Genomic DNA, 25117 nt, shown 5'->3' with positions numbered 1-25117 from the left:
TGGTATAAATGAGATTATAAAGCTGAAGAAATCGTCACCAACACAACCGCCAACAAATGAGTGCTCACTCAATGGTGTCGGCAGAATCAATGAAGGCCCCCTCAGTCCCAAACCCAATTATCCTACACTACTCAAGTAACCACAATGCTGAAGCCGTACGCACTGCACGTACGAAGTACATACAGACCTAACCGCAGGCCGAACACAAGCGAAAAGCGGCGCCACCACTGTTGAACCACGACTATACCAGTAGGTATAATCGCAATTAAGCAATCGTAGATCCATTCCCCGCTCCTACTCAGCCTTAACGATCCATAGCAATGCTTGTCAATATATGCAACACGCAACCCCCACAACCCAACAGTATGGTCACTTGAGTATCCCTGGGATTTTGATTACAGATGGTCATTTAATGCCACTCAGCCGTATATGCGCCATTAACGCAGGTTTTGGCTGTTTAACTGCTAGACCTTCAGGAACTTTATATACTACTGTCAAAATAGTAACGCCATGAATGTAATGCATCATATGAAACAAATAGAAAGTTCGCCCCTCTTACTTCCCTCCTCCACTCACTCTGTCATTTTAGCATCTCATTCTTTGCTGCATATGTTTTGGTTGGTGTGTCTAGTTCTTGTCTGTTTTTTTTTTTTGCTGAGTTCTGAGTCCACTGATTACACTAGTTTACAAAAAAAATGAAAGTCGTGAACTTCTGTCAACGATCAAAGTTTTTAAAGCATAATTTAGCGCTGATTTCGAAACCGCGCTTCAAAAAATTTTACTTAGAGCAGTTTTTGAGTTTAAACTCAATATCGAGTTTTACATTTTTTTTTAAATATGGAATTTACTAAAATTCAAATACCTTGCGTTTTTTTCAACCGATTTCAAATCTTTTTCCATAAATTAAAAGCTGAATACAATACCATTCGATCACCTGGATCCAGGTTTTGCGCCAGGTTAGTGAATTTTAAGATATTGGCGAGCTTTAGGGACGATCTCCTTAAACTTTAGCAAAATTTCCAAAAAAATGTGAAGAAATGTATTTTTTTTCAATGAGAAAAAAAACAATTTAAAAATTCTTTCTCAACGTTTATTTGACATATCATATAGGCGAGTTACAGTAAAAAAAATCAGCTAAATCGGAGCATTGATTACGGAGAATGAGATGTGTGAAGTGAGAGACTTTCCTTAAAAATAGAACAAAAATCGATTTCAAATCATCAACCTTGTTAGGAAAGTCGAAACAATTTCCGCTCTACTGTGATTTTTTTCCTTCGCGTTTTCGAACTCAGGGCATGATTCTACACCAAAAATGATCATCAGCTTATCGAGTTCAAAAATGCTGTAAACTAGTGTAATTAGCTGCAAATCAAATACTTCGCAGTAATCTATTTTCTAAGTTTTTGGGGTTCTTTCATTGCACTCCAATCCAAATCCGGACTACTTCACACAGTTTTTTTTAGCTATGAAACATTATAAATAATGTTTTCCTCGGGCTGAAAGTCTCTTTAATAAAGATAATAAAAAAAATGTTTTCCTGATAGTAACTTTGGGCGGATTTTAGAAAGGCAGACAATTAAACGTTGCATAATAAATACAAATTTTCCCATGAATAATTCGAAAAGTCCCAGTGAAGAAACACGGGTGTAAGCAGTGATAAATAACAAAAGTTCCATAAAATAATAAAAAAATGCACAAATAAATCAAAAGTTTCCATAAATAACTGATTTTTGAGCAATTAAAAACGTCAAAAATGCAATGAATAAATCAACTGTTGCAATAAAAAAGCAATTTTTCCCACCAAATAACCAAATAACTTCGAATTTTCCATAAATAAATCCGATTTTTCCATTAAATTAGAAAATTCACAATGAAAAAATATCGAAAAATCAATAAAAAATTCAAAAAATGCAATAAAAAATGACGAAATTACCCATGAAAAACAAATGCAGGATAGTATGAGACAGAGAAAAGCTGAATCGCACTTACAGTGTATCAAACAATTGTCCGTACAGCAATTTTTTGGTAAAAATATTTTTTCATTCAAATGTTTATAACTTTTTTATACGTCAATCAAAAACGCTGAAATTTTGACCAATCATAAACCATATATTGAAGCTCCATTGGTAGAATTTTGAGCGAGATCGAATAAGTTTTCTGAAAGTTATAGAACTTTTAGTAAAACTTATAAGATTTTTGAACACATTTTTTAAACATTATATCTCAATATGCACTCGATGAAACTTTTTCAATTTTTTTTTGTGTTACAGCTTACAACTAAGACTTTCATATGCAGCTTCGTTTTTGGTTTTATATTCACTACAAAAAATATGAAAAATCTGTATATGTTCAGAGTGCCATTTGGAAATTTATCATATTTTGATCAATAAAAGTGCCAAGTGTTTTCAACTTTTTTAAACTCTCTTAATGTAATATTTTTATACAGGACCTACTGAACTACATATGAAGAGTAGGTCCTATGCATTTTTCGTTCAGTTAATGCACTTTTATTGGTGGAAAACGTTTGGCAGATTATATGTGCAAAATATGGTATTTCTTTAAATATCGTCAACTACATGAGCACATTTTTTATATTTTTTGTAGTGAATATAAAACCTCAAGCGTAACTGCATATGAAAGCCTCAGGTTTAGGCTGTAACACAAAAAAAAAAGTGAAAAAGTTTCATCGAGTACATATTGAGATATAATGTTTTTAAAATGTGTTCAAAAATTTTATAAGTTTTACTAAAAGTTCTATAACTTTCAGAAAACTTATTCGATCTCGCTCAAAATTTTACCAATGGAGCTTCAATATATGGTTTATGATTGGTCAAAATTTCAGTATTTTTGACTGGCGTATAAAAAAGTTATAAACATTTGAATGAAAAATTATTTAGACCAAAAATTTGCTGTACGGACAATTGTTTGATACACTGTATATGACTGAAGCGACTGAAAAGCTTACGTAGCTATGATTGCAATTTACCGAGCAATTGCTTGCAGTCCGAACTCGCTATCGCTCGTTGGACCCAAAAAAGGGATAACATCTATGTTTGCATTATACCGGGCAAATTCTTGGATCTGTGGTTTGCCTAGAACCGAAACGATGCAGTTGCGGTGCATCGGATATCGGCCTACTGCCGCCTCAGTTCCTCAATCCTCTATGCGGCTTCTCCGCATGGTCCATTTATTTTTTTGACTCAAAATGCATTTACGAGCAATAAAGTTTTTTGACATTTATTGATAATTTTTTTTGTTTATTGCACTTTTTGAATTATTTATTGCTTTTTCGATATTTTTTTATTGTGAATTTTCTAATTATTTATGGAAAATTCGAAGTTTTTTTATGGGAAAGTTGGCTTTTTTTATTGCAGCAGTTGAATTATTCATTGCATTTTTGACGTTTTTAATTGCTCAAAAATCAATTATTTATGGAAACTTTTGATTTATTTGTGCATTTTTTTATTTGTTTATGGAAATTTTGTTATTTATTACTGCTTACACCCCTGTTTCTTCACTGGGACTTTTGGAATTATTTATGCAGAATGATCACTTTCTTATGAGTCGTTTATATTTTAGCCTTTTAGAAAAAAGCACTTGTTATTGAAAAAATATGTTTCAATATGCTTCTACAAAAAAATCGAATCGAAATGCCTTTAATAATAATCTTTCTTAAAGTAACCGTTTCCAAAATTTATGGAATTAAACTTCATGAGTATCTGTAAGGTCTGTAATCTGTAAGAAAATGTGCCCTTTAAGTCATTCGTGATGCTCCATCAACAACGCTTTGTTAATTCCAACACATTTGTCTGTCCCAAAAACTTTCTCTCTGACAATCACTTGATTGGACGAACAGTTTGAAAGTAATAGGAAGATTGTGAACTTCATTTTGTAGAAACAAATGAAGTTTCCAACGTTTCATGGAATCATAGTAATTGGTTGTTTTTATCGATAAACTAAGTAAGAACGAAGAAACATAACTTTGGAATAAGTAAATTCTCAGTTCGAAAATCAACCACGCGTTTTATTATATTAAAGTCAAGTAATTTTTGAGCGTAAACAAGTTTCAGACATAATTGGGTTTTTAAATTAAGAAAAATGTATCGATTTTTTGATTTTATACGAAAGAGCACCTTTTTCTGAGCCACCCTGATTTTTTTCAGATTTTTAGAACTTTATTTTGATACCTAAAATCAATTTCAAAGAGATTTTTTTGAAATCACCTATTGACAGTTGGGCAACTGTTTGACAGCTGCACCCAGTACAAAATGCGACGAGGGATGATTCGACAAATCGCTCCCATACAAACTTCAAATTGATTTTTAAATAGGTTCCCGGGCACCAAAATTCATGAAAATTTGGATTTCGGCTCAGTTTTGCATGCAGATTCAGAATATGGAATTAACTCAACACCGCTAAAGAAGCCAATTTGGCCTACAAAACCTTCGAGACGAAGACAACAAAGCTGCCGATAATACCCAAAGTCATCCTAAAACGGCGGGTATTGCATGTGCTGCAATCAAGCTTGCTATTTGATGAAAACATTCGCGAAATGATGTGATTCGCTTTCGACAACGAATACGTTTTCATCTTTCCTCGTTTTATCAAACCAACCTCCCCACAATGGTCGGAAAAAGATAAAGTTCGGCCAAAACTCTTTTTATGTGTTTAATCGAAGTTATAGGTTGTCTAGATATGTTATATAGTATTTTTATGCAATTCAGTGTCATAATTTATATTTTATACTACACATTTCAGTATCATAATGACCAACTTTTCCGTACCGGTACATAATGCAACTGAAATGAGTTGCATAATGGAAAATAGTTGCATAATGTTCATAATGCAACTCATTTGAGTTGCATTATGGACATTATGCAACTCAAATGAGTTGCATTATGAAAAAATCATTGCATAAAATTTTGTATGGGACTCGTTGCAAAATTTGATTTTTTCAGCACTCTTCGTATTTATCCAACTCGGCAAGCCTCGTTGGATAAATGTACGACTCGTGCTGAAAATATCAGCTTTTTGCAACTCGTCACATAAATAACTATTAGTGTTTAAAAAGGGGTATTCAAAAATTACTTAAGTTCAATAATTTCAAAAACGGTAAAAATCAGTAAATCCCACATTTTTTGCGTTTTTTGTTAGAAAATCAATTTGAATTTAATTAAATGATCATCTTTTGATCAAATCCAATCAAGTTTGTTCAAAACGTGTGAAAAATGTGGGAAGATAAATTTTATTTCAGTAAAAAATGGAAAAATAACGTAATATATATGAAAAAACATGTCTTTTTTAAATAGCTCTAATTTGAAAAACTGCAAATTTCTGCAAAAAGTTTAAACGTTTTTATGCAGCCCTAAGCATGATGTTTAAGATGTACTATTCGAAATTGCGGCGACACATGACGACACGAACCGTTTTTTAACTTAAAAATTACCATAATTCTTAAGGTACAATATATGAAAATTTGAAAAGTTTTGTGACATATTAATTTTGCACCATGAGTGCATTCAAACAGTCCAATAACAAGCTTTCATATGCTGGATAACATAAAACATATATTCTATTCTCAAAATATTATTATTTTACATTTTTCGAATAATTCATTTTTTAATTTTATGACATAATAACATAACTTGTTATAATTTTGTTAAATTATATCATATTTCATGAAACAAGTTTTGAAATATTTTTGTTATGATCATAACAAAAGTTATTACATTTTTGTTCTTTTCAGTTGGCATTTTGATAAAAATTTTGTTATTTTAACTACAAACGGTACATGTTTTATAACAACCTTTGATATAAAAAATTATTGTAACAAAATAACACAGCTTGTTATAATTGAACAGCGCCTAAATGTATTCTATTCTAATTGTACTGCATTAAACTGGTTGCCGTTGCGCTGCTTTCACTTTCTACCCTATAATGGTGGAATGATGAGCACGAGGGTGTTGATGTGTAGCTGTTGGCTGTTCCTGTTTCCAGTCCGATTGGGGGTCCATTATGAGTTGCCGTTCGCCGATGTCAAAGTATCCGGGTCCATTTGAGCCATAAGCTCAGAAAAGGGCCAGTGTCAGTATTCTAAGGGGGAAAGAGCAACTGACGAAAGTGCCGGGGATGGGAACGAACCCGTGACCATCTGCTTATGAAGCAAACGTGTGACCAATTGCGCCACGGGTCCCGGCAATATTGATATTATAGCTCGCAAATTTGAGACGATGGCGAAAACGTACATCCAACGAAAGAATGAAGCCAGGCGAATTGGATCGAAGACGAAGTACATGATGACAAAGGGATCTAGGGAGGAATCACCGCGCCCACCACTGCGAATTTTTATCGACGGTGATGAAATCGAGGTGGTTAACCCTTATGTGGCCGACAGGGTACCCGGGTACCCAGCACCCATTTAAAATACACGGAGTAAAAAAAAGCAAAAAGTTTGTCGAACACAACGGTTAAAGAATTCATCAGTGCGCCCATCACTGATGTCTTGATAGCGTACAAAAGATTTAAAGTTGTGGATGACATCTTCCGTCGTCTGTCACCTAAAACAAATGAGTTCGTGGGAAGTTATCAAGCCGGCTTCATCGACGGCCGGTCGACAACGGACCAGATCTTTACCGTACGGCAAATCCTCCAGAAATGCCGTGAATACCAGGTCCCAATGCATCACCTGTTCGTCGACTTCAAAGCGGCATTCGACAGTATCGACCGCGCAGAGCTATGGAGAATCATGGACGAAAACGGCTTTCCTGGGAAGCTGACTAGACTGATTAAAGCAACGATGGACGGTGTGCAAAACTGCGTAAGGGTTTCGGGTGAACTATCTTGTTCATTCGAATCTCGCCGGGGACTTGTGATGCGACGAGCCGGGCTCAACAGCCGGGGAACGGTTTTAACAAAATCCGGACAATTTGTGTGCATTGCACGACATGGACATTATTGCCAGAACATTTGGAACGGTGGCAGACCTGTACACCCACCTAAAACGCGAAGCAGCAAAGGTCGGACTGGTGGTGAATGCCTCAAAAACAAAGTACATGCTGGTAGGCGGAACCGAACACGACCGGATCCGTCTGGGTAGTAATGTTACGATAGACGGGGATACTTTCGAGGTGGTGGAGGAATTCGTCTACCTCGGATCCTTACTGACGACTGACAAAACCGTGAGCCGTGAAATTCGAAGGCGCATCATCAGCGGAAGTCGGGCCTACTACGGGCTCCAGAAGATACTGCGGTCGAAAAAGATTCACCCACGCACCAAATGCACCATGTACAAAACGCTAATAAGACCGGTAATTCTCTACGGGCACGAGACATGGACCATGCTCGAGGAGGACCTGCAAGCACTCGGAGTTTTCGAGCGACGCGTGCTAAGGACGATCTTCGGCGGTGTGCAGGAGAACAGTGTGTGGCGGAGAAGAATGAACCACGAGCTCTCTGCACTTTACGGCGAACCCAGCATCCAGAAGGTGGTCAAAGCCGGAAGGATACGGTGGGCAGGGCATGTTGCAAGAATGCCGGACAACAACCCTGAAAAGTTGGTGTTCGCAACTGATCCGGTTGGCACAAGAAGGCGTGGAGCGCAGAGAGCACGATGGGCGGACCAGGTGGAGCGTTATCTGGCGAGCATCGGGCGCGACCGAGGATGGAGAGTGGCAGCCACAAACCGTGTACTTATTAGGGGCTGTCCATAAACCACGTGGTCATTGGGGGGGGGGGGGGGGGGGATTCGGCCAATGACCATTTTGTATGGACAAATAAAAATTTTTGTATGAACTAATGACCACGCGAGGGGGGGGGGGTTGAAAAGTCTCAAAAAAATGACCACGTGGTTTATGGACAGTCCCTTATGGACAAATATTGCCCGTTGTGAAGATTTATAGATTCAGACGCAAATAAATGATTAGGCGCATTTTCAGCGTAGGTGCGTTAGAAATGTTTGTTTACAATGTAAAACTAGCACCAAATGTGTACCCAACAACACAGCTTAAAATATTCACCAGGACGTGGTCTGGTTTTATATCTGTGAGCCCACGCAAGAAAAATCCACGCAACTAATTTTCGCGCAGGAGTCTAAACAGGTGGAATCTCCGCAATATTGTTGATTCAGTTTTGCGCACAAGCCAACAAGCGAATCAGGACCAAGAAGCCAGTACATTTGGCGATCAGTTGCCTGTCATATCGAAGCTACACGCAAAAAAATCCGTTCCGATATACGTGCACTCCCACTCACGGCAACGGGAACAAACGGGAACTATGCATAGCAACGATACCAACAATATGAAATGTACACCGTGAACTAGATTTCACGTTTTCTAGAACACCCATATTGACAGCTGGAACTAGTTCCAGTTCACGGTGTATATTTGCTTGTTCTCATATTTGCGTTTCTTTGTTCACGTTTATCAGAACGGTTTTCTGAGCGTGTAGTTCGCAATCGCAATACGATGTGAAAAATCTAAGACCGATTTCACACAATGTAAAAATATATACTCTTGAGAGAAATAAGTTTCACAGGTAATGTAAACATCCATAGCGAATGATCTGTTTCAGGTTGGATACAAATTGTAAATTCACAATTTTGGTCATTTTTCATACTAAATACTCCTTAGTGCGACGGCGCAGCGGCGGTGGCCAATGACTTCTGTACATCGCGTTGTCGATATCGAGAAACTTGGTAGCGCGCATTTCGTTTGCTGCATAAATTAGAAATTATTCTGCTCATCCGACTGCACAAGCTCTCTTCCCTGGACCGGAGTCGCTCTAGGGTAGATTACTGCAGGAATTGGCTTCTGCCTGCTACTGTAGCAGCACTAACCTGCTGCATTGCCTCCACCGACGATGCTGCAGTCTATGGTTCAAAGCCGCTGAGTCGCCGTGAGTTATTGAATGACTTAATTATTTCTATCGATTAATTTATTTATTTTAGCTTCTGGTTATGAACCGGAGCGCAAATGAAAACGGCTTTTCGGATTCGTGAGCCGCCAATCGGCCACAGCAGCAGCGATGCGGTTGCTCCCGGGGTCCAGAGGTCGCCTTCATGTGGCTCCACCGAACCGACTACACTAAATCCTTTTTTTACACGACTTTTTTTACGCGATTTTATTTTGCACGATTTTTTTTTACGCGATTTTCTCGAAGTTACGCGACTTTTTTTTTACGCGATTTTGGTTATTTGCTGAGGGCAAATCGCGTAAAAAAAGATTTCCCTTTGATTTTTTTTACGCGATTTCACGAAGTTACGCGAACTTTTTTTACACGATCTTTTTTTGCGCGGACGCATCCATCGCGTAAAAAAAGGATTTAGTGTACCAAATGCACGCTTCTGCATACCTACCTAGGGGTACAAGTTGAAGTCAGGAGCCATTCTGCCACGCTGGCCAAGATGGCCAACTTCGGGAGGATTAATGCCATAGCATTAAAGATTATTATTCATTTATTCTTCTTAATGTCGAATTTAATGCTTGTTTTTGCATTGCATTAAATAGGATGAGGTATTTGGCCGATGGTGCCATATAAATGAGTTGTCCGAAGAACAGAGACCGCTCTGCTGCTACCGAACCAGCAGCGAAGAACTTGCCCGCGTTTGAAGGGTTGAATAATGCTTTTCGGTAGGTTTCCCCGAGGCGATTGCAAAGCTGTACATGTATGTGATTGCAAGAACCAGGATCAATTTCATATCGATGGGAAATAGTCTTGATGATTGCAGTTCAGATGAGCATCATATTTCTTGTCGCTCAAGGGTAAGTATGTTTTGTAATTAAGAAAATGAAATCTGCATGGGAATTATTTTCTTTTTCTTGAATCTGGTAGTTCAATAATAATCCATCCATGGTGTACCAGGTTTTCAGGGTTTTCAGGTAATGGTGGATATGTACACAACTTTCTGCGTAGCTATCCACTATAGCAGGAATTCCTGGAAGTTTTTCAGGAAGATTTCCTGAAGGAATATCTGGATGAATTGCTGGATGAATTTTCTGAGGCTTCTCTAGACAAATTTTCAAACTGCCGTAATTCTGCAAAGTGACGTAAGCGACATTGGCAATCTCGACTCATTTTTGGTAACTATGCTGAAAACACTTGGTCATTCTCAAAATTTTCTTACATAGGCGCTACATTGCAACTAGAACTTGTATCCTTATGTAGCAGATTTACCACATTTTTATTGCTTCCCAGATATGTATATACCAAAAGACGTCGAAAACTGGTATGTCGCTTACGTCAGTTTGCAGAGTTACGGCAGTGAAGCTTTCTTAGAGGAATTCCTGGAGGATTTTTAAGGAATTTCTGAACAAATTCATGGATGAATCTCTAGAGATATTCCTGGAGAAATTCCCGGAGGAATTCCTGGAGCAATCCTAAAGAAATTCCGGGAAAAAAAGTTCAAGATATTCTTGAGGAATTCATGCAGGACATCTTGGAGGAATTCGTGGAGAAACTCCTGGAGAATTTTCTGGAGGCAACCCTGGAGGAATTCCTGTAACAGTCCCTGGAATGGAGGAATTTCTGGGGTAATTTCTGGAGTAATCCTTTGAGGTTTTTTTGGAGAAATTTTTGAAGCTTTCCTGGAGGAACTAAAGGAATTACTTGAAGTTTTCTTCTTTTCGAATTCCCGGAGAGATTCTTGGAATTATTCCCTGGGGAAAACCCTGAAAAAAATCCTGGAGGAATCTCTGGAAGAACTTGTGGAAGGAATTTATGGAGAAATAATTGAAGAAATTCCTGGCAGAGGATCTGTAGGTATAAACAATGATTTCGATATTTTTTTTATCTAGGAATTCCGACTTTTTTATCTATATTAACGAGATTTTCAGCTTTCGGCTAGTTCATCTTGGGACCCACGTTGTACTTCCCTTCCGCAGGAAGAACTCAAATTTGTGAGTTTGTCGGCAGTGGGATTCGATCCCTATGCTCATCTATGCTCATGCTCATGCTCAGTGGGATTCGATCCCTGGTTCTCGGCGTGATAGTGGTCAATCGACCACTCGTTGCGCTGATATCGGTTTGGCTCCTGTTTGACGTTTGCTCACTACCGCCATCTAGCGGTGGCACGGCCAAACACAGTACGTTTAGCATTGGGCGGTTACGTTTTCGTGGCGATGATTTCTAATGAAATTTATTCTAAGTGTTAAGTCTGTTTCTCTGTGATTCCGGCTTTATCTATGGAATATTCTCTAATTGAACCATTGCTAATTGTCAAAGATTTAAATTCTTTCATTATAACATCCATATTTTTGTTATAATTATTGATAATTTTCTCAATTTTTTTCCGTTTTATATGGTACTAGCTGTCCCGGCAAACGTAGTACTACCTGCACTGTGGTTTTGACATACAGCTTCAAAGGGACGTCCCCCGCAAAGTCATCTGTATGGAAGCCCCCCGTTCAAGAGTCCAGAGAGGTCTCACACCATGCCCCCCAAAATACCCACATACAAAATTTCACACCGATCGGTTCAGTAGTTTCTGAATGCATAACGTTCAGACAGAGAGGTAATAGAGAACCATAAATGGTGAAAACATTGTTTTACGCATATGGTCAAATCTCAACCGTTACGTAGTTATTGAACTTTATGTTTTTTATTATTATTGCCTTAAGAGGCTATAACTTTAAAATTGTCAAACTTATCGCAGTTTTTTTACCCTTATTCGAAAGATTATTGAATTTTCTATCAAATGGCATCTTTGAGTCGATTGGCTTAGTTAAATAACTAAGTTTTCTAGAGCAAATAGCTCAAAATAGTGTGTTTTAATGTTTTTATGTCAATTATCTTTGAAGCATGCTTAATAAATAAAAATTCTTTCTTTAGCAAAATGCGGCCCCTTCTATACTCTACAATTCGTTCTTTGACACCAAACTTCTAGCTCTTATCGTTTTCTTGCAATTTCGATTTAAATGTGCGGCACAGTGCGCGAAAAAGTGCTAACCTTGACAGTTGCAAATTTATGATCTGAAATGCGATGTTTAAATTGAAATTGCAAGAAAACGATAAGAGATAGAAGTTTGATGTCAAAGAACGAATAGTAGAGTGAAACAGGGGCCACATCTTTGCCTGAAAAAGAATTTCAAATTATTACGCATTTTTCAAAGATAATTTACAAAAATAAATTGAAACACACTACTTTTGAGCTATTTGCTCTAGAAAACTTAGTTATTTAACTAAACCAATCGATTCAAAGATGCTATTTGATAGAAAATTCGATAATCTTTCGAATAAGGGTAAAAACCTGCGATAAGTTTGACCATTTCCAAGTTATAGCCAGTTAAGGCAATAAGAGTTAAAAACATTGGAAGTTCAGTAGAACAATTTTTTTCACCATTTATAGTCCTCTATCACTTTTTTAAAAGTTTGCACTCACGAACCTAACACCCTGTATATAGATAGATAGATGTTTTTTTTTTTATCTGTATTAACGAGATTTTTAGCCCTAGGCTAGTTCATCTCGATACCCACGCTTTACTTCCCTTCCGAAGGAAGAACTCACATTTTGCGAGTTTGTCGGGAGTGGGATTCGATCCCAGGTCCTCGGCGTGATAGTCAAGTGTTCTAACCATCACACCAGGTCCGCTCCACAGATAGATGGTTATCAAATATCATCAGGGTCGAGATAATGGCTTCATATTAAATTAAAATTTCGCATTGCTTTGAAATCATAACCATCCAAACCCTCCTGCAGCATCCCAATATTTAGTACTTGGCGATGTCAGCATGAGAATTCATATTGCGTGTAATCCGACTAATCTACTTTGCATCATGATCATATCTTTCACCACCATTGCAGTGCCCACCATACCACCCCCCCCCCCCCCCCCCCCCTCGGCAAGATCCCTTGCGCACGTTAGTGCTGAAAGCCCTTACAGCATGTAAGTACTTACATAAAGTCAGTCACAGTGACTGTGCAAGAATCACAGGATATTTTCCTGAAAGAAACGCAGAACGAATTTCTGAAGAAACTACTTTGCAGGAGCGGCAGGGAGTGTTGTTGTGTTGCATTTGTGGATGAATTCCTTAAAATTTTCTCTAAGATAATTGTGAAAGAATGCTTGAATGACTTCTTGGAGAATTTTTTATCTCCAAAAAGTATCTTCAAGAATTCCAATATAAATCATTGTAATCATTCCTCTAGAAATAGTAAATCAAAAAAAAATAATCAAGTAATTCTGAAAAAAATCGTGGGTGAATCCCTGGAAAAGATGATGGGGAAATTTTTTAAAGAAATCGCTTAAGGAATCCCTGAAGGAGTTGCTCAGCAAATTTCAAAACGCACCGTTGGAAGAGTTTCTGGACGAATTGCTGGAGGAATTCCTAGAGGAATCTTTGGAGACATCCTGGACGTCCTGAGAAAAACCCTGAAGCAACTCCTAGAGGAATCACTGGAGGAAACCCTGGGAAACTTTTGGACAAATTCTTGGCAAAATCCCCGAAGAAATTCCTAGAGAACTCCTGGAAGTATACCTGCAGGAATTTCTGAAGAAATATTTTGAGGATTTCCTGGAGGCAGCCTTGCAGAAATTCCTAGACGAATGCCAGGATAAATTTCTGGATGAATTCCTGGTGGAATCCCTAGATGAATTCTGGGAAGAATCTCTGATAGAATTCATGGAACAATCCCTACATTGTAACCGTTCGTAAACTATTCTTGAGGATTTGGTTAAAGCACGGTGGCTTAAGCGCCACTCTCAAAGAGAGACCACCGGTCGTGTTGAAATTTGCCCGACTTTGTAAGAGACTATTTCACTCAGGGACGGTTTTGAACGGTTCTTGGTAAACGGCAGAATTTCTTCGAACGCAAATTTTACTCCAACTCTTTCACAGGCTAAAAGATACTTAGGGAAAACCGAAGGGATTCTTACTCATCCGAGCGAAGTAACGGAACTAAAACGTAACGGAAGGTAGTGAGTATGTTTATTCAATTAAGCGATGTGAAACGTAACGGAACTAAACGAAATTTCAAACTTTCTACTATTTATTCTAGGAATTCATTCGTGTTGGACGGAAGATATTCATACGGGATGGGAAAGAGCAAACATGGCCATGTATAAAAAAGCTCTTCACGTACCTGCGCAGGTTTTTCGACGATACGATGCTCGGTGACGGGGGACGTAGCTCGAAGATGGCGACGACTTCGACGTTCGGAGATGGCGGTCAGCAATGGTGTTCGCCGGCGTGACCGCGTGACCGTGCTGCGATTTGGCGCGCAGCGATGACGAAGGACCCGTGTGCGGTATGGCCGAATTACCGGTGCGGAGGGAGTTTCCTCCGGAGGGAGCTGGTTGGAAGCTTCCGATTCGTTCTGCTCAAGAGGGACACGGCGGATGCCGCTTGTACCCGGGAGGATCCTCCTCCGGTCAATAGGAAGGCACTAAAAGCCCAGCGACCCGGCTTCGCGTACTTAGATTCCAGCTATGACCGAGCGGGGAATAGTACGTTTCCTATTTTCCGAATTTGGATCGGATTCGTGGCGTGCTATTGACGACACGCTTCAGCGAATCGCCTCTCGTACTCCGGTCCTCGGGGATTGACGGACGGGACCTTACCTTCGGCTTTTGGCGACCGACGGGAGAACCTCGCTACGATTATGGACGAGCGACTTCACTCACGCCTCCGTTTAACTGCCTACTGGAGGCGGGCCTTTGCTGGGCACACGGGTCGCGAAGATCCAGACGGAAATGGCGGTACACTCCACCAGAAGTTCCCCGATTAAGCGATGACGGTTGCCGAACGAAATTCACAAAAACCAGCCGTACGAAAAAAAGGGCTGGGCGCTACACGTCCAACAGGAACTAATATTAGCTTTAAGCACTTTTAATTTAATTAGATTTAATTACCTTTTTTCGTAGTTAGTTCCGTAATGCAATAAAAATCAGCAGAAACCGCGAAATATCGGACCTCGGTCCACTAAAGAGAGAGAAATCACAAACACGTTTAACATCACTTTAAAAATCTAGAAACTCACTCACTACTTTTACCTATTCGACAATTCGAAATTAACTCACAACGTAATTAACTCAATTAGCTTCAACTCAAACTTGAAATCAACTCAACTCAAGAAACTTTAAAACGATTTAGACTTTACTCGCGCACTTCTGCTTTCCAGCCGTACTCGTAGCGAAATGACCGAGTGAGAATGTCGTTTGCGCCTCGAAACTGTGCCGCTTTTCAAAAGTCCCACTATTGAAATTGCTAACTATTATTCCAAATCGCGCCAACTATTTCGGCATGGCGATTTTCATGCATGGCGACAAAATTGCAGCGCGACTGTAATCCGCCAAAAAGTATGTAAGCGCCATGCGTATCATGCTATAAAAGCGCTTAACACGAAAGCTTTAACACATACTATGACATACATGAGCATAAGTAACAGGCATGGACCGATTTTACAAACAAATGAAATATTTCAATATCGTTAAGATAAATACAAAAAAAAAATTTAGATAACTTCAAGTCTATTTATTTATTTTTCTTTTCGATTATAATCAAAAAACGCAAAACGTTACAACATGAATTACTAGAGAAATTTCTGGAGGAATTCCTGGATAAATTCGTGGAGGCATTCCTGCAGGAAAACTGAAGGAAATCCTAGAAGACTCCCTGGAGGAATTCCAGGAGAAATTTCTGGAGGACTTCTTGATGAAAATCCTGGATGAATTCCTTGGGCAAACCCTGTAAAAATCCCGAAGGAATCCTTGGATGAATCCCTGGAGACTTCCCAAGAGAAAATCTGAGAGGAATCTCTGGAGAAATTTCTGAAGAAACCTCTTGAGGAATTCCTGGAGGAATCCTTAAATAAATTTCTCGAGAAATTCTTGAAAGAACTTCTGGGGAAATTTTTGGAAAAAAAACCTGGAGAATTCTCTGAAGCAATTTCTGGAGAAATCTCAGGAGGAATGCCTGGAGAAACTTCTGGACAAATTTCTGGAGGAATTCCTAGAAGAATTCCTAGAGAAATTCATGGAGGAATTCCTGAAAAAATCCCTGAAGCAACTTCTAGAGGCAATGCAGTAGGAAATCCTGGAAAAATTTCTGGACAATTTTTTTGCAGAATCTCTGGAGCAATTTTCGGAAGTATACCTGGATAAATTCCTGGAGAAATCGCTCGAGGAGCTCTTGGAGGAATCCCTGGAGTAATCTCAGAAGGTATAATTTGTGGATTTCCTAGAAGCACCCTTGGAGAAGTTTTGAGGCATCCTGAATAAATTCGTAAATGAATTCTTGGTACAATCTCTAGAGGAATTCTGCGAGGAATTTCTGGATAAATTCCTGGAGGATTCCCTAGCGGAAATCTGAGAAGAATCTCTAGAGAAATTTCTGGAAAAACCTTTTAAGGCATTCCTGGAGAAATCCTTGGATAATTATTTCCAGCAATTGTTTGGAAAAATCCCTGAATAAAATCCTAAAGGAATCTTATGACGTATGCCTGGAGGAACTTCTGGACAAACTCCTGACGGGATCCCTCAATAAATTCCTGAAAGAATTTCTGGAGGAATCCATAGAGAAATCCCTAAAGGAATTATTGGGGAAATTCCGTGGAACTATCCCTGGAAGAATTCCTGCAAGAATCTCTAGAGGAGTTCTGGAAGAAATCTCTATAGAGAAATTGCTGAAAAAATTCTTAGAGAAATTCCAAGAGGAATTCCCAGAGATATTTCTAGAGGGATTCCAGGAGGAATTCTTGGATGAATTTCTGGAGGAATCATCGGAGAAGTTCCTGAAGAAATTCCGGGAATTCCTGAAGGAATCTCTGGAGGATAAATTCCTGGATAAACTCTTGAGGAAACCCTGGAAGATTTCTCGGAGGAATCCCTGGAAAAAATCTTGGAGGAATCCCTGAATAAATTGCTGGTAGGATTTCTGAAGAAATCCAAAGAGGATTTCATGGAGAAATTCCTGGAGGAATTGCTGTAGGGAAAATACCTGTGGAATTATTTGTGAAATTTCTGGAGGAGTCCCTGGAGAAATGCCTCGATGAAATCCTTGAGAAATGCCTGGAGCAATACCTTGAATAATTGCTGGATAAATTCCGGGAGAAATTTTTGGAGGAATCCCTGGAGGATTTCCCAGAGGGTTCGTTAAGAAATCCTTGAAGGAATTCCTATGCGAATCTCTGGAGGAACTCTGGATAAACTTCGGGAGGAATTCCTGGAGAAATTTCTGAAGGAATCACTAGAGGATTTACTGGAGAAATAAATTTTATGGAATTTTATGAGGAGTTTCTGAAGAAATGCCAGGAGAAAGTGCTGAAGAAATCGCTGAAATTCCTAAGGAAATCCTGAAGATATTCTAAAAAAGAGTACATAGAGAAACTCTTGGAGGAATCCCTGTAGCAGTTCCTGAAGGAACCCCTGGAGCAGTTGCTGAAGAAAAACCAGGAGGAATCTTGTTAGCAATCCCAAGAGGAATTCTTACGGGAATCTCTATACAGTTCCTGGAGGATTAATTCCTGGAGGAGTTTCTGAAAGAAATCCAGCAGCAATTCCGGAAGGAACCCCAAGAATAGTTCTTGGAGGCATTTTTAAAATAATGCTGGAAGTTGTTCCCGCGCCAATCACAGAAGAAGTTCACGGGTGAATCCCTGGAAGAATTATTGGAGGGATTTGTGAAGAATGGCCATGAGGAATTCATTAGGGAATCTCAGGAGAGCTTTCTTTGCGAATTCTTGGAAGAGTTTATGTAGGAATCGCTGGATCAAAAATCTGAAAAATCCTGGTCTGCAGTAGTTTCTGGACGTGTTATTGAAGGAATACTTGGATAAACTCCTGAAAGATTTTTTTTTGTAATCTCTAGCGGAATTCTGGAAGAAATATGTTGAGTAAACCCTGAAGATATCTCTGAAGGAATACCTGCGGACATGCCTTAAAGAATCTCTGGAGAAATTCCAGTAGGAAACTTCGAAAACAGCACTTAAACAATCACTGGAGTCACCTCTTAAGGATATCCCAGGACAAATCCCGGATGAAATGTCTGGTGGAATCCCTAGATGGATTCTTGAAGGAATCTCTGGAGAAATTCATGATGAAATCACTGCAGCAAGCTGTGGAGAAATTCCTGAAGAAATTGTTCATACTCATATAGTTTGCGAAACTAGAAACAAATACAAAACTGCAATGCCTATTTGCATATTAACATGTCGGGCGCCACGCACTTAAAGTCATCTCAAATCAGCCCCCCCCCTGGGCCTCTTCCAGAAAAAATCCTAGCTACGCCAATGGTGATACTCCGAAAACCTCTAGAACAATTTCCGGGATGAATTTCTGCAGAAAAATAATGAAAAAATCATTTAAAAAAAATCCTGGGAGGAACTTCTGTGGAATTTCCAAGTACAAGCTCTGTAAAAAATCTGGGAGAAATAGTTCAAAAATCTGTGGAAGATATCCCGGGAAGAACTCTTGAGAAAATCCTGGGAGGAATATCAGGAAGAACTGCGGAAAATAATTCATGAGTAGTCCCGATATAAACACTAGGAGAAACCTCGTGACAACAACTGAGAAATATTCTCATAGAAACTCCTGCAGAATTCCCGGGAAAAACTATGAAAAAAATCACACGAAAATAGGACACAATCGGTGAAGTTCTAGAATTGAAGTAATGAGTTGAATTTGTGTATGTTGAGAAGGTGAATTCTCCATTTCTGCAATGAAATATTTCTAAAAGCGTACAGTGTATCAAACAATTGTCCGTACAGTATTTTTTTGGTCAAAATAATTTTTCATTTAAATGTTTATAACTTTTTTATACGTCAATCAAAAACGCTGATATTTTGACCAATTATAACCCATATATTGAAGCTCCATTGGTAAAATGTTGAGCGAGATCGAATAAGTTTTCTGAAAGTTATAGAACTTTCAGTAAAACTTATAAGATTTTTAAACACATTTTCAAAACATCATATCTCAATATGTACTAGATGAAATTTTTTCATTTTTTTGTGTTACAGCTTATACCTAAGGCTTTCATATGCAGCTTCGTTTGAGGTTTTATATTCACTACAAAAAATATGAAAAATCTGTATATGTTCAGAGTTTCATTTGGAAATTTATCATATTTTGATCAATGAAAGTGCCAAGTGTTTTCAACTTTTTTAAACTATCTTAATGTAATATTTTTATACAGGACCTACTAAACTACATATGAAGAGTAGGTCCTATGGATTTTTCGTTCAGTCAATGCACTTTTATTGGTGGAAAACGTTTGGCAGATTATATGTGCAAAATATGGTAAATTTTTTAAACATCGTCAGCTACATGAGCACATTTTTCATATTTTTGTAGTGAATATAAAACCTCAAACAAAGCTGCATACGAAAGCCTTAGGTATAAGATGTAACACATAAAAAATTGAAAAAAATTCATCGAGTACATATTGAGATATACCCAGGTAACCACTAAGCATTTGAATAAGCCGTACAGCAGATGGTATTAAGCATTTGAACTGCTTGCTGCCCTACATAAGCAGTTCGAATGCATAGCTGCCTTGATTCAGCATAAGCTATGCTATTCAGATGCTTTCGGTTGTTAATTAGCATTTCAACTGCTTGAGGTATTTTCGGTGGGAAGCACTCAGAATGCTTTTCAACTGCTCTACAAATGCCAAGAGCAAAGAGTGTGGGAGATATGTTATGTATTTGGTAGCACATGCTGCCTCCCTCTTACAGAATCTATGCCTTTGTTGACATATTGGACATCTGAATGCTTATTCGTTTTTTCCTTATTCATCCAAAAGCTCCGAAGCAAACGTTGCTGCAGCTGGTTTGGATTGGGAGCATTGCCATCGAGAAATTACCACACCTTACTATGACAGAAACCTCCGGCGGATTCGAAAGAGGGAAGAGGGAATCAAATGTTACTGATGGAAGAAGAAATGAAAACACTTTACACACTATGGAATGTCTCCTTGAAAACATGTTTCGGGTGTGAGAACAGAATCTGTTTTTCAGCCATTCTTTATATTGGGAATGAAATAAGTGCACGTCATCGGACCAACTGTAGTGTATCCTGGAGCGTGGGCAGCAGCTTGAGCAGAACACATGATTGAATAATCACCGGACCGTGAGTTCAAGTCCCGATAACACCAAAAACAAGCAAAAAAGTACCACCTAAATCAGCTGGAGTGTGGGGAAGCGGGATCGTCGAGAGAGTGAGAAGCACACGCAAATCTATCTTTGTTTTGTTTTGCTCGACGAGGCGTTACGCTTTTTTGACATTTTGATACGACGTTCCTGAAGGTGCTGCACTCAGGCAGCCCGTTATTTTGCCAAAACCTGCTGTTGGGTAGCACTATAGGCGTATATACGGTCAATTAGCATTAAATGCCTTGTCATAAGGGCAACTATAATGCTACAGGAATGCTATTTTAAATGCTTACTGGTTACTTGGGTAATGTTTTAATGTGTTCAAAAATCTTATGAGTTTTAATAAAAGTTCTATAACTTTCAGAAAATTTATTCAATCTCGATCAAAATTTTACCAATGGAGCTTTAATATTTGGTTCATGATTGGTCAAAATTTCTGCGTTTTTGATTGACACAATAAAAAGTTATAAACATTTGAATGAAAAATTATTTTGACAAAAAATTTCCTGTACGGACAATTGTTTGATACACTGTAGCTTTCCTAATTTAATGCTGTTTGTGCAAAAATTCCGTTCATTACTTCAATTCTAGAACTTCACCGATTGTGTCCTATTGCTTGGAGAAAACGCAGGAAGAACTCTGGGCGAATTCTCACGACTTACGAGGAGCTATACCTATGAATTTAATCCAGCATCCCAGTGAGCAATTAGAGGTGAAATCGGTTACAATTCAATTCAGGAATCCTGGGAAAATTTCTCGGTAGGATTCCGAAAATTATTGCTGGCATCTGGGGAAAATGCCGGTAGGAATCTGGAGGAACCTTCGAGAAAAATTTAACGTGGAATAATAAGAAAAATATCATGGAAAGGAAGGAATTTTTTGAGAAATGCTGGAAAGCATTGCAAGACGTAATTCTAAATGATTTCCAGAAAAAATTGCAGACATGATTTCTGGATACATCTAAGCTGCCAGATTCGTACGCCACTTATCGGTATCGTGTCAATAAAAAAAAAATAACTCACCGAAAATAGACCCACCAGGTGGATCCTTGCGTAAACCACCGTACCGTCCCATGGTCACCATGGGAAATACGAAAGGACTCACACGACGTAAGATTGCCCAGCGTGAAACGTGCAATCCTCGCTTCGCCTTAAACCTAGTAATGTAAGGTATTTAATATCAACAATGGGGCCGAACGGATGAACGGTCGTACCAACGTTCCGCCGTGTTGTGTTTATGATTTCCTCGTCAGCAGCAGCGACGCTCTTTTTATGTGTCCATTATCGCTTGGCGGAGCTCAGCTCATTCATGCGTATGTGTACCTACAATATTGATATGGGTAATATGTAAGTAGGTAGGTAGGCACAAAACGAAAGCGAAAACACAGCAGTGATACCGGGATGACATTGCACGGCTGCTGGCTGCAAAATTAAACGTTTTCAATGAATCCTGACTGACTCCGGGGATGACCCCGCACCGACCGACCCATGGTGGCCCATCTTGCAACATTCGAAGACCACCCAATTTGTAAAATTAGCAGTAATTTACGGAATAATTACAACACTTTTGAGAATAAATTATAGGCAACTGTCAGGAGACGCTGGGAGTTTTATGAAATTTGTTTTATCGCTATTTTTTCATGGTCGGGCTTCGATCGGTAATTGCACTTTGATAGGGCTCATCGGGTCCTCGTGTTTGGTGGAGAGCCCAAAGGGCTAAAGGGCTAGTCCTACACTCGAGTCAACCACGCTCCAGAACACGTCCTCAGCGCAACACAAATACATCGCTGGCTGTGTACGTAGGTACATCCCTAAGTGGTAATTGAGCCCCGAAACGGTTGATTTTCAACTTAGGATAAATGTCTTTTTAGCACGCATCAATTACTCACTGTCACGGAATGCTGAAGCTCTGCCTTTGGAAATCCGGCGTCTGGCGTACGCTCCGAACCTCCAACCGACCGGTGGTGAATTATTTGGCTTTTAGTATTATCGAGCTGAGCAAACAACAACGACTAGCTCTCGGGTCAGGGCGACTGCACACGCGGAGGATGCACCCGTCCTGCTTCGGGCTAATGTAATACCAACATGTTCATTGTGTCAATTTCCTCGTCCAAAATTATAAATTTCGTTGCATAATGCGTCGAACGGCAGCGCCCCAGCCAGCTCCCACTTGGAAGATAATTTAGAGCCCAATGGAAGTCATTCTTAATTTCCCATTCCCGGCTTCTGTTTTACTTCAAAAAACTCACTTTGTTACACTATAGGAACGGAGGGCAATCAACATAGCATGCGGACACCGTGACCACACTCTGGCTCAGAGCCCTCGAGGGATTCGGCCGAACAGCCTACACACTCGGGCAATTGTAGACCCAGATCAGTTGGAGGAACGGCTATTTACCGTAAAACGATAAAACTTCAGAAATGTTTCCTCACTCAAAACATTTTATTTGTATTCAATAACCAAAACCATACGATTAAAAAAATGATTTTGATATTGTTCGCTCATCAAATCAAGTGCGTAGAGGATATTGTGGCGTCATCTATCTGTGGAGGCTGTAGAAACTCACAGCACGATTTACTATGGCTGATGAGCATGGCTCCCTTCGGAATTATGCGTTCCGCTCTTCAAGCAACCTTATCAAGATGGAGAACCCATGGCCTATAAAAGACGTCCTGTCAACGGTGCTCCCTCTCTTAATCTACGGCATCGGCGATCATCAGCACCATCATTAACGTCAGCGAAGCAGAACGGCAACAAAAGTGAAATTAAGTTCTACCACCCACCCGAGGTGAATTTTCTGTAATTTGAATTTTATAGTGCTAAGTTAGAACTAAATAAGGTAGTAAATTTAAGTATTATCCTGGACAAATAAAATGTATTAAGGCTTACCTGTGCTGTGAAGAATACACAATTTTGCTGAACATTGTGGCATTCTATCTCTTTAAATTAAGTTATTAAATAATTTCAATGTTTGATAATTGTTTGTATATTTACCGTGACACATAAAGAATACACAAAAGTTTAAGCCATTTTAATATAGTAGAAATATAGTTGTTTCATTATTCGAAACGGTTCTCTGCGCCATTTTGCGCCGAAAAAAGTAACACGAGTTCAAAGTTACCATATAAAAATCAGTAATTTGTAAATAACTTTCTTATTTCAAAAGCTAGCTTTTTTCGATATTCAGCAAAAACATGCATTTTTACATTTCAAACAAATTTATTGAAAAAGCAAAAAATCTAAAAATCCCGTTAAAAAGTTATGATGAAATATTTGATTTCTAGGGGTCATACACATACAACGCAATATATCTCGTAAAGTATGATATTCAGCATCATGGCGTCTTCGACAAAGTTGTTCAAAATTGCATTTTGCACAACTTTGCCAAAAACATCAAACGTCTATCTGCTTTTTTTCGAAAAAATATTTTTTTTTATCTCACTTATAGGTGGATTGATCATTCAACTCTTTATGTCAAAAGAAGCGCCTTGTCTAATGTAGAAACTTCTCCGAAGAAACTATATCGCAAAAATCATCGGTTGAAACGTTATTTAAAAAGCGCACGAAATCGGCAAAATAAAACACTGTGCTGTGGCGCGAATTAAGTTCCCGTTGTGAAGAGTGGTGAATTAGAATTCCGCACAGATTCGCTGTTTCTACCCGAGTTATCAACAGATATGATATTACTCTAAAGTTGAAGAATAAATACTGAACTGATCAATGATACCCTACAATACGGTACCCCATTCCAGCATACACCGCAGCCAAGTAGAGGATGCTGCGCTAAGCCACTACATTTTGCTGGTAATAAAATGTGATTGTTTATTCATCAACGGTGTGCATTTTTATAAATTAAGAAAAAATTGGGAAATATAATTAACTGTCGACAATAAAATATTCAATTAAAATGGTGCGTCCGGTCAGTAGCAACAAAAGGCCGAACTCCATACTCAGGGGAAAAGGTTGGATTGTTGCCATGCAGAGTCGGTTGGCAGTGGTCAGGCTAGTGTGGCTGAACTGAACATGCCTTTCGATAGCTATTCATTTGATACATGAACGTAGGAAAGAAATCTTTTTTATCTTTTCATGGTCAAACTGCACCCCAAATTTTCCGTCATCTACAATAACCGTACGTAGGCAACCATTGCTAACATTGTTAGTCACATACATCAGCACCCTTTTTGACCTGATGCAAAGCGCCCTTCAGGTTGGTGTCGCCAATATGGCCTTTCGGTAAATCCGAGTAAAACATCTATTGTTCTTTTCACGGAAAAGCGAAACCGTTATGGTGTTCGACCTTTGCGTCTCTTTGATTCTGATATCGATGTGACTGAACAGGTAAAGTACGTTGGAGTTATTCTTGATTTCAAGCCTTCCTGGACACCTTACATTGAGTTCAGAATCAAGTAAGCTTGTATGGCCTTCGGGCAATGCCGGCTTACCTTTGGTACAACTTGGGGTCTTAAACCCAAGTATATCAAATGGATTTACACAACTGTTGTTCGACCAATAATGGCTTATGGATGTCTTGTGTGGTGGCAATAGGGTGAAGTGAGAACGGTTCAATCAAAATTAGGCTATCTCCAAAGTGCTTAATGGCGATGTCTGGAGTGTTCTCTTCAAATCCTACGGCAGCGCTCGAAGTTCTCTTTGACGTTTCCCCACTAAACATTCATCTCAAATTAGAAGCAATTTCTTGCACTTATCGCCTATGGATACTCGGTTTACTCGAGGAAACTCCTGTGAACCGCAGTTCAACACACACCTCGTTGTTTCCACTTTTGATGAATTAGGACAAAGTTGTCCTTGCTCCAAGTGATCTTACAATTGCTTGTAATTTTCCATATAGGACATTTTCCACGAAATTCCCTTCCCGAGAAGAGTGGACATCTGGATATCTGGAAAGAAGTATTTCAGACGGCACCGTATGTTACACTGATGGCTCCCTACTCGAAGGTCGAGCAGGTGCTGGTGTTTATTCTCGTGAGCTAAGGCTGCATCAGTCTTCAGTGTTGGTAAAAACTCAACGGCTTT

Source organism: Aedes albopictus, chromosome 3 (genome assembly GCF_035046485.1).
Source record: "Aedes albopictus strain Foshan chromosome 3, AalbF5, whole genome shotgun sequence".
In the NCBI taxonomy this organism is placed as follows: domain Eukaryota; kingdom Metazoa; phylum Arthropoda; class Insecta; order Diptera; family Culicidae; genus Aedes; species Aedes albopictus.
The sequence above is the reverse complement of the archived record's forward strand: the minus strand, read 5'-3'. Positions refer to the sequence as shown.